We start from the raw sequence: 10884 nt of genomic DNA, 5'->3' as shown, positions 1-10884 counted from the left end.
AGACCACCATCCGATGCTGTCTAGCTACACTGTCCCCCGCCAACACCTTACAGTCTCCAATCTCCTTCAGGTTGCATCTCCTACACAGAACATAATCCACCTGTGTGCACCTTCCTCCACTCTTATACGTCACCCTATGATCCTCCTTCTTCTTAAAATACGTGTTCACCACTGCCATTTCCATCCTTTTAGCAAAATCTACCACCATCTGCCCTTCCACATTCCTCTCCTTGAAACCATACCTACCCATCACCTCCTCATCACCTCTGTTCCCTTCACCTACATGCCCATTAAAGTCTGCCCCAATCACCAATCGTTCTTTCCTAGGTACACCATAAACCACTTCATCTAATTCACTCCAGAATCTTATCTTCTCCTCCATCTCACAGCCAACTTGTGGAGCATAGGCACTGATGACATTTATCATCATCCCTTCAACCTCCACCTTCACGATCATCACCCTATCAGAAACTCTCTTCACCTCCACTACACTCTTACTGTACTCTTCCTTCAGAATCACCCCTACACCATTTCTCTTTCCATCCACACCATGATAAAACAGTTTAAACCCACCTCCAATGTTCCTGGCCTTACTCTCTTTCCACTTGGTCTCCTGAACACACAGCATATCTACCTTTCTCCTCTCCATCATATCAGCTACCTCTCTCCCTTTACCCGTCATAGTACCAACATTTAAAGTACCAACCCGAACCTCTACTCTCCTACACTCCTCCTTTTCCCGCCGTCTCTGTAGACGTCTTCCTCCTCTCCTTCTCCTCCTTCGGCCAACAGTAGCCCAATTTCCACCGGTACCCTGTCGGCTAACGATACCTGTGGCGGTCGTTGTTAACCCGGGCCTCGACCGATCCGGTATGAAATTCTCATTTGTGATCCGCATATTTGATTTGGCACATGTTTTACGCTGGATGCCCTTCCTAACGCAACCCTCCCCATTTACCCGGGCTTGGGACCGGCACTAAGACTGCACTGGCTTGTGCCCCCCTAATGGCTGGGTTTTTCTTTACAAATATTAAATTTGTAAAATAAATAAATTATTCAAACTGGACAACCCAATACATACCTTTTTCTTATACATATACAGTATTTACACACAATCAGGGTCATAAGGTGAATATTAACATTTTTCAGTATGTACAGGATTTTCATGAATACCAAATGTATATTTTATTGAGTAAATCAGCGTGATAAATAAGGCTTTTTTAAATATTATTACTAATTATTAACAATACTGTAACTGCTAGTACTGACAAATACTCTGGGTCATGCATCCTCCTCCATACATTCCTTGTGTGTGATCACAGGAAATAAGGATGCCCTACAGATGCTTGTAAAGCACAAGGCAGCCATGTCTAAGGCAGACAAAATGAGAAGGATCCCTCTGTATCAAGCAGCAGTACGCTTTAGTCCAGCACCATTGATTTGCAGGATCAAAGTGCTTAAAGTAAGCATTGGGCATTTTATTTAATGAAAGAATTGTATTATAAATCTCCATTAGGGTCATCTGAGTCCCACACACTGAAAAAAAGTCTTCTCTGTTTCTTTTTGTTGTGAACATGTTGCATTCCTGCTTAAGAATGGTACCAAACCTGACTGTCAGAATGAAGTTGAGGACTTAGGACTCTGCATTAGTTGTGGATGTGCAAGAATTAGGCTACTAGATATTGGATAACGGAAACATATAAATAAACAAGCCATGCTGTTTTGAATAACACTGACAGTCAAGACATTTGTTTTTTTATGTTTTTATGTACAGCCCAGTGTTTGTTGTTTCAGATATTATGTAAGGATCTCTCTTGGGTCTAGATGACTGTGTATATGCTGGTGCAAACACAGATGGCAGTAAATGTACATGATTAGGCCTTGTAAAATAAGAGAATTTGAAAGACTAAACTGCAACAAATTAGTAAAGTTTTTATATATTTTGCAGTATGCATAAATTGGCCTATTATTTAATTAATTTATTATTCATTCATTCATTCATTCATTCATTTTCTCCCGCTTATCCATAATTCGGGTCGCGGGGGCAGCAGTCTAAGCAGGCCCCCGCCTTCGACTGCTGCCTAATCCTCACAGCACCGTCCCTTACGGTCCCTCCTGCAGGTGGTGAGCCCACGGGAAGGCGGCCCCACGTCACTCCGACGTCACGGACCTTGATATTTCCCTCGTAAGGGACCCCCGGAGCATAGAGGGTTAAGGGCCTTGCTCAAATTTATTATTAGAAATTCAATTACCTGAATTTATCCTCTTTTTTTTCACTATCATTCTTATGGGCCAGCATATGGCCAAAGCTTCACTCTGTAGAGTCTGTTCCAATGCTGTTTGAAGCCACAGCATCTGGAAACCCTGATATAATCTCGCTGCTGTTGGAGTACAGAGCTGATCCCAACACTCCCACACAAATAGGCCATCTGCTCATTCACTGTGCTGCTTATCAAGGCCATCTGCTGTGAGTGATGGGTGGTTTCTTATGTGAATCCTCATAACTGTCCTGGTCAATAGGGAAGCCTTCTATTAGTAGGAATAAAACAATATTTGTAACATTGTAAATATCTTGAATGGTTATATTTTCTCTCTATATAGTGGATTTGCTCTGCGTTGTGTGTGTTGATAATAAAAAAAGACTTCACACAATGATGCAGTTGTCATTTGATTTACTTTCAACTTCTGGGTTTCTATAATGAAACAACAGACACTATCAGACAGAAAAAGGTAGAAAAAAAAGGGAGCCGTGACTCTCATCGATATCACATTGCTCAAAAGAGAAAGTTTATAACATACTTTGACAATTTTAGAACTACAGTAATAATATATTGTTGAGAAAGGAAAAGAAAAAGAAAAAAAAGAAATAGAAAAAAAAAGAAATACTATAATGGTCCATTTACATATCTGTATTGAAACAACATACACCATCAGACAGTTGAAGGGAGAATCTCTCTAACCCTGTCTAACCCGGTCTAACCCTGCCTCTCATTGTCATCACATTCCGCAAAAAAGAATTACGTCAGCTCTACCTATCGCGCTTATGCATGACATAACTTGCGTGACAGCACTTCATATTATATTCGTAGCCACATGCACATGACCATGCATCACGCATGCAATCTCTCCTAATACAAATTTCTAAATAAAACACATAAATTAATACCATTAGTTAATCATAATTTCAATAATCTAGTGTGACAACATTACACACACACACACACACACACACACACACACACACACACACACACACACACACACACACACACACATACATTTTTACTTGCACCTCTCCACTCTTAAAGTACACTATATGGCCATATGTAAGTGGACTCATACACCCATATATGCTTGTTGATCATTCCATAAAAGATCTAGACCCTTTTGCTGTGACTTCCACTCTCCTGAAAAGGCTGTGTGGGTTTCTGCAGGCCATCTGACCTACAACACCAGCTGTGGCAAATCATACTTTTATAGACATATAGACATGGACATACGTATTTAGTATGTGCTACATATTATGCTAATTGTTAAGCAAAAATATTACATTGTGTGACAGCTATTTGCTCTCATGTTTGTAGCAGATTTTGGGAACTGTCCACAATTGTCTGTCCACACACTTTTGACTATATAGTGTATTAGCAAATACATAAATACAAACAATAATATTTTTGCTTGATTTTGCTACCTATCTTTTTATCAGTGTTAGATGAAGAAGCATGTACTTGAGTTAAAGTAAGTAAAAAATTACTTAAAACTTTCAAACTCAAACTTTTAATCTCTCTCTCTCTCTCTCTCTCTCTCTCTCTCTCTCTCTCTCTCTCTCTCTTCACACACACACACACACACACACACACACGCACGCACGCACGCACACACACACACACACACACACACACACACACACACACACACACAATGCAAAAATGCTGTTTGTGGACTACAGTTTAGCGTTCAACACCATAATTCCCTCCATGCTCACCTCTAAGTTGGAGGGACTGGGACTCAGCCTGCGGCTGTGTCAATAGATCTCTAACTTCCTGACAGGCAGACCACAAGCCGTATGGGTGGGCAAACACCTCATCCACCCCTTACCCTCAGCACTGGAGCTTCCCAGGGTTGTATTCTGAGCCCCCTGCTGTACTCACTGTACACATATGACTGTGTGGCCACTTCCAACTCCACCACCAGCATCAAGTTTGCTGACGACACTGTTGTGGTGGGCCTGATCTCCAACAATGATAAGACGGCCTACCTAGAGGAGATTAAAAACCTGGAGAGATGGTGCCAAGAGAACAACCTTCTCCTTAATATCAGCAAAACTAAAGAGTTGATAGTGGACTTCAGCACGAAGCCAGAGCGGTCATACCAACAGCTAAATATCAACGGGACCCCAGTGGAGAGAGTGGACAGTTTCCGGTACTTAGGTGTTCACATCACACAGGATCTGTCTTGGACCTGTCACATCAACATCCTGATGAAGAAGGCCCGGCAGCGTCTGTACCATCTGAGACGCTTAAGGGACTTTAAACTACCCTCTCAGGTGCTAAAGACTTTCTACACCTGCACCATTGAGAGCTTTCTGATGGGTAGCATCACTTCCTGGTTTGGGAACAGCACCATGCAGGACAGCCGAGCCCTCCAGAGGATGGTGCGGTCAGCTGAACATACCATCCACACCGAGCTCCCTGACCTGCAGGACATCTACAGCACGCGGTGCCGGACCAGAGCCAGGAAGATTATCAAGGACCTCAGCCATCCAAACAATGGACTCTTTTCTTTGTTGCATTCAGGGAAGCGCCTCCACTCCTTGAAAGCAAACACAGAGAGAATGAGGAGGAGCTTCTTCCCACAGGCCTTCTTTTTTCTTAGTTTATTTTTCTCCTCGTTCTATTCCCTCATGCCGGACCGTCGGTAAAAGCATTTTACTACATGTTGTACTCTGTATGTACAGTATGTGTATGTGACAAATAAAATTTGATTTGATTTGATTTAATTTAACTCTCTCTCTCTCTCTCTCTCTCTCACTCTCTCTCTCACACACACACACACACACACACACACACACACACACACACACACACACACACACACACACACAAACACACTCACACACACTCATTAACTCACTCACTCACTCACTCACTCAATCACTCACACACAGGCACACAAACACACACTCTTTCTCTCTTCACACATTGCAGTACATCCTCGCTGACTTAAAAAAACTCCCTGCACCATTAATAAAAGTTTTTATCCATTTATAAATAAAAAGGAATGACTGATGTCACAAAATGTAGTTGAGTAAAAGTAGGTTATTTGACTTTGAAATGTAGTGAAGTTAAAATAAAAGTCTCCCCAAATGGAAATACTTGAGTAAAGAACAGATATGCCAGAAAGATACTTAAATACAGTAACGAGTTAGATTTACTTTGTTACTGTCCACCACTGCTTCCCCTGTCATTACAGAGCACTGAAACAGCTAATACAAGTAACATAAGTTATACAATACAAACAGCTAATACAAGTAAAAAAAGAGGCCATTAAGGAGGGTGGCATGAGTCCATTACATGCAGGCAGACACTCTGAGTGTTTTAAACTGTACTTAAATGATGGGTTTGACCCTAACTTCATGCTTCATCTACGGGTGCACAAAAACTATGAGGATGAGCGCAGATCAGCACTTTATTTTGCTGTGGCAAACACTGACATACAGATTACTGTTGAAGACTAGTGCTATGCCAATCCAAGACACAGTCTACTATCCTTTTTACAAACTGCTAGATAATCCCAATTAACATAAGAAATGTGCTGCATCTGTTGAGACATATTACGTTACCATGTATTGCTCTATTGGCCTATATAGTAACTGTGCCTTTTCTGAAAAGGATGAGACCACCATCTACCACAATTTGCTCTGTACGGGATTGATCCCTTATCCCTCCCAAGATGACAAGCTTCAGTTTGTTTGTTGGTTCCTTATTACTTAGTGGCATATGGTATCTAGGTGATTTTCACTGCCTCTGCCAGTTACATATGTCTGTGAATCTGTGCATGAAACCTTAATAACCACCAGGGTTCTTTGTTACTCACAGCCAAGACACGACTCAAGGGAAAGATTGTCCACCTAATCTCATGTATACACCAATTAATTATCAGTTCTCATACTAGTATGCTAGTTTCACTTTTTCTTTAAAGCTGAATGTAAATCCATTGTTTAATTATGCACACAGACAGACTTGTTATTCAAGTTTCAGGTTTCACTGGCAGGTGCATATTCTGCTTTAAGCATATAAAGAGAAATTCTACTATATTTGTACATTCCTCTCCAGATACAGAATGTAAATATTGTATGCAAAAGTGACATATTGTATTGGGAGATTTTTAACATACAATATATATACCTTTATTCCTTCCACAGTGGGCAAATTTCTGATATGTAGGTGTAAAAGGTGTACAGGAGAGGACTGAGAACACTAATGGTGAAGTTCTATTACATATTACATATAAATAGCAGATGTGGTCTTTAATTCATTTGCATTCATTTGGATGAAAGGATTGTTCACATTCAGTTTTAGAGCTTATTTGACTAAGCCCAAAGTGCATTGTTTCAGCCTGAGTGCCAAAAAAAAGCCGCTCTGTGTCCCACAACCCTCTTGAGAAAGTTTAGGTAATGTAATGCAGCAAACAATTATGACATTAGATTATATATATAAGTATATAAGATAAGCTAAGATACACCTTTATTTGTCCCACAGTGGAGAAATGTCTATCTATCTATCTATCTATCTATCTATCTATCTATCTATCTATCTATCTATCTATCTATCTATCTATCTATCTATCTATCTATCTATCTATCTATCTATACACACACACACACACACACACACACACACACACACACACACACACACACACACACACACACACACACACACACACACACACACAGTATATGTATATTAAATACTGCCATTCCTGTTCAGAAGGGATAACAGTATCCTGGCTCAAGCACATTACAGGACAGGTGGTAAGAATCTTGTTGGATTATGTCAACCATGTCACCTTCTGCTCCAAATTGAAGAGTGTCCTGGTAGAACTGAAACAGTGCCCAGAAATATGCAAGATTAAAGGTGTGTTATTAGCAACATAAAAAATTCCATGTGATTCCTTCTTTTTTTTTTTCTTATAATTCAACTTTTTTTTATTGTTCAACAGTCAAAACGGCAACAGTCAAAGCACATCACACGGCATTTAATAATGATCTTTGCTATTACACATTCAGCCACTAGTCACTAATAGTGTAACAGTGTAATACAATCAGAATTAAAGCACATGGAAATTAAACAGTTCTCCTAATAACAGCTGTCAAAATTTTTAAGCTAGCTCAGTAATATTGCAACATACTTAATTTTTTTTTTTCATTTATTTATTTATTTATTTTTGCACAGATATTCCCTGAAGCTTCACGCAGTTATGTTGATTTCAGTGAGTGATACATGAGTGCCTTGGTCTTCTGTTTATTTATTTTGATCTGCTTTATAATTCTGCCAAACACCCTGAAGGACTATAATCGGTTCAACAAATATGACATTTACAGCAAAAGGCACTTGAACTAAACAGAAGCATTTAATTTTCATTGTCTTTGGGGCTTTTTTTAATCATCATTGACAGTTGTTGCCACATGCCACAATTGGTTGTTTATTGTGCACTTTTTTTGTTTGTTTAGAATATAGGTTCTGGATTTTCTCCATTATGGTAAAACATTTGTACAATGCAATATATGTTTCACGAGAGTTAACTGATAGGTTCATTCTATTTTTAGTCAAACTGCAATACAGTACTTATTTATGCAATTCAATACCAAAGAAGCAAAAGTCAATAATTTCATTTTGTACAAGTACAATTTAGAATTATTTAACATTCGAATTATGTAGAAATGTTTACACTTTTTTAGAACAAGTACATTATGTACAACTGGACAACTGCCTTCATGCAGTAATATTTGGTGTAACGGTACCTGTATTTATATCTGACATTTTTTGATACAGGGCTTTCGGAATGCAATCCTTTTTATGTGCACAGAACATAGTTAAAATCTGAGGTTCCTCAAGAAAGTATTAAATAGCGGACCGCACAATTTTGTTTAGTCTGCGCTTCGCATTTTAAGTGAATGATTGGTATTACACTTAAAAACATAAACAACAATGAACAGTGAAGACATTTCTTAAAGTGTGCTGAAATAAGAAGAACAGTTAAGTAGAAAATATCTTTAGAAAATTCAATATTAAATGTAAAACACACAAACACTTACATACACATCTGTATTAATCAATTTAGTTTGTGCCAATTTAATTGATTACTCAATGTAATCAATTTAATACAAGTGTATTGCATTACTTACATTTTTTCTATTTTATTTGTATAAAATATTATTGTATATATTATTTTACCAAGCAGGCATTTTATTTAAAATTGTTTTAAAATGTTTTTCACAAATGTTAATAATAATAGATAAAGTTTTAACGAGAAAACGACAAGCAATTTGTTCTTTTGCATTACCTTATTGTTGCATTACATTATTGTTTGTTACCCCTAGTTTAAATCAGGATTGGCTTCTTGTTAGCCATTACATGGAATATTTATATGAAATACTTATATGTTCTACAGTATTTCTATGTTCAACTACACAGATTTAACCGTTTTTAACCTTGTTTCCCCACAAATCTGACCTACTGTACCTCTAATGTTCAAGTTCACTATTACAATGGATTATATACATATCAAGACACATTTACCTGCAGTGTATGTGCTATTACTACTCACAGCACAGTTATAGGAATCCAACAATGGTAACAGACAACTTTCCATTGTCAATCTACAACTTATTTTATGTATACTATAACAAGGCACTTTTCCTATTATAATTAGTAGTTGATTATTATTATTATTTTTTACTTTAATGTGGCTTTCAAACCTACAGAAAGATCTGTTTTGCATACCAGATTTCAGAATTTTTAGATTAGTAAAGAATTGAGTGAAAGGTCAGATTTTCTTTTAGAAGCAGCTCATGACAAGACAGAAACCCAATCATAAAGACAGTAGTGTGTTCGAAAGAAAAACAGCTTCTTAGACTGATTAACTTCGGCATGAGCCTGTCAAAAACTGCATGCTTACCTTTGCCTAAGATGGAAAGATTTTGTTGGCTTTAATCACTCATGTTACACATATTGTATGTACTGACATAATCAATATTGGATAAAGTACACAAACCGAGTACTTGACTTATAGTAGATATACACTAGGTAAAATATTACTCCAGTAAAAGTGCAAAAACTACAAATGCATTTGCCTTCAAATGTACTTAAGTATCTAAAGTATTATGACTTATTATGGCTATAATGTCTTATTACTAATTTTGTTACAAGACTCACTTAACTAACTGTAATGTAATGAACTGTAATGCAAAGACTGTAATGTTACTTTCAGCACACCAATCTATTAATAGAATGAAATTAATTAGTCAAATACTTGATCTCTATTAAAATGATAATAAGCTCAATACCTTCTTTTCAAATACTTCAAGCAAGTTAGAGTGAGGAGTTTCTTCAATCAATTATTACTCTTTAAATATTCTGAACTATAAGTTTGTGCTAAGTAGATACCACCATGCAACAATCAATACAAGCGCACACTCTACATACAAATTACATTTACTTCATTACTGTCATATTTAAATATATTTAAATGTTCTAGTGTCACAGTTTTCCTAAACTGTAAACTATAAAGTGGGTAATAAGTATTTGGGATGAAAAGACTGATTTTACTGCTCTGGAGTAGCTAGAAATGTGTGTACGGTAAGCTTTTCGTGCCAAAGCATACTTTTTTTTACAATAAGGCAGTCATTGGAGACACTATAAAGAGGAGAATCTGGCTCTTGTGGAACTGGGGAGATCGGAGGAGCCTTCCCACCTCACTCCCAGTTTTCCTGACATAGTCTCTGGATATCCCATGACAGGATAAAGTTCCTGATACCATAGCCAGTATGTGCAGGTGGAAGATAAAAGTAAATACATTGTGATGTATTGTAATGATGATTTAGGGATTGCCTAAAGAATAAAGTACAACTTTATTTTCACCATCTCCATATAACTCATTTCTGACCTTTTGCTCTTCTATAAAACATCTTAATTTATGAATTACATAATTTTAAATCTGTTTAGTTCTAAGTTATTCATGTTTGGATTTAATCCATCCATGTCAAGTGAAAATAAAAAGCTAATGACAGTACTAAAACCTCAAGAATGAACCAATGAATGAACAAAGGAACAACAAATAGATAGATGGATGAAGGGATGGATGAGCAAGTGAGTGAACAACAAAGTAACCAGTGAATGGATGGCTAAATGAGTGAGTGAGTGAGTGAGTGAGTGAGTGAGTGAGTGAGTGAGTGAGTGAGTGAACAACAAAGTAACAGGTAAATGGATTTCTAAATGAGTGAGTGAGTGAGTGAGTGAGTGAGTGAGTAAGTGAGTGAGTGAGTGAGTGAGTGAACAACAAAGTAACCAGTGAATGGATCGCTAAATAAGTGAGTGAGTGAGTGAGTGAGTGAGTGAGTAAGTGAGTGAACAACAAAGTAACAAGTAAATGGATGGCTAAATGAGTGAATAAGTGAATGAGTGAGAAAGTGAGTGAGTGAGTGAGTGAGTAAGTGAGTAAGTGAGTAAGTAAACAACAAAGTAACAAGTGAATGGATGGCTAAATAGGTGAGTGAGTGAGTGAGTGAGTGAGTGAGTGAGTGAGTGAGTGAGTGAGTGAGTGAGTGAATGGATGGCTAAATGAGTGAGTGAGTGAGTGAGTGAACAACAAAGTAACAGG

The sequence above is a fragment of the Silurus aristotelis genome, assembly GCF_946808225.1.
Source record: "Silurus aristotelis genome assembly, chromosome: 19".
Lineage (NCBI taxonomy): Eukaryota > Metazoa > Chordata > Actinopteri > Siluriformes > Siluridae > Silurus > Silurus aristotelis.
This window is presented reverse-complemented; position numbering follows the sequence as displayed.